This window comes from Dipodomys ordii, unplaced genomic scaffold (assembly GCF_000151885.1).
Source record: "Dipodomys ordii isolate 6190 unplaced genomic scaffold, Dord_2.0 Scaffold16, whole genome shotgun sequence".
NCBI classification, from domain to species: domain Eukaryota; kingdom Metazoa; phylum Chordata; class Mammalia; order Rodentia; family Heteromyidae; genus Dipodomys; species Dipodomys ordii.
The window spans coordinates 14,905,506-14,906,606 of NW_012267232.1; positions in this window are offsets into that span (position 1 = coordinate 14,905,506).

Consider the following 1,101-nt stretch of genomic DNA (forward strand, 5'->3'; position numbering starts at 1 on the left):
TGAAAATACCATACAGAGGGGTTACAATTACATGGGCAAAGTAATGAGTACATTTTTTTTTCTTTTTTTTTTTTGGGGGGAGGGGTCCGGTCGTGGGGCCTGAACTCTGGGCCTGGGTGCTGTCCCTCAGCTCTTCAGCTCAAGGCTAGCGCTCTACCACTTGAGCCACAGCTCCACTTCCGACTTTTTTCTTTTTGCTTATGTGGTGCTGAGGAATCGAACCAGGGCCTCAGGCATGCAAGGCAAGTGCTCTACCACTGAGCCACCTTCCCAGCCCCATGAGTACATTTCTTATCAAGCATTGTTTCTTCCTCCTTTGTTTCCCCTTCCCATCCCCTCCCATTTCCCACCCACCCTCCCCCCCCAAAAAAAAGCTAAGTTTTGAAAAGATGAAACTATATTTTGATCTACAAACATTTTTTGTATGCCTGAGCTTGAACTCAAGAGTCTCTCAGACTTTTTCATTCAGGGCTAGCCCTCTATCCGCTTGAACCAAATCTCTACTTTTGATTTTTCCTGTGTAAACTGGACATATGAGTCTCATGGACTTCTCTGCTTAGGCTAGCTTCAAATACTGATCCTCAGAATTCAACGTCTAAGTGGCTAGAATTGCAGGTATGAGCCATCAGCACCCAACTAAAAAAGGCAGATACAGAAATAAAGGAGTATGAGCTGGGCACCGGTGGCTCACGCCTGTAATCCTAGCTACTCAAGAGGCTGAGATCTGAGGATGGCGGTTCAAAGCCAGCACAGGTAGGAAAGTCCATGAGACTCTTATCTCCAATAAACCACTAGAAAACCAGAAGTGGTGCTGTGGCTCAAGCGGTGGAGTGCTCGCCTTGAGCTGAAGAGCACAGGGACAGTGTCCAAGCCCAGAGTTCAAGCCCCATGACCAGCCAAAAAAAAAAAAAAAAATTAAGAAAGGGGTCTGATAGTATCACAAAGAATCAAGTTCATACACTTTAGTCATTAGAGAATCAAGTTTTTATTTGTATCTTTTAAAAAATTTTTGCTTGTCCTGAGGCTTGAACTCAGGGCTTGGGCACTGTCCCTGAGCTTTTGCTCAAGGCTAGTTCTCTACCACTTGAGCCAAAGCACCAC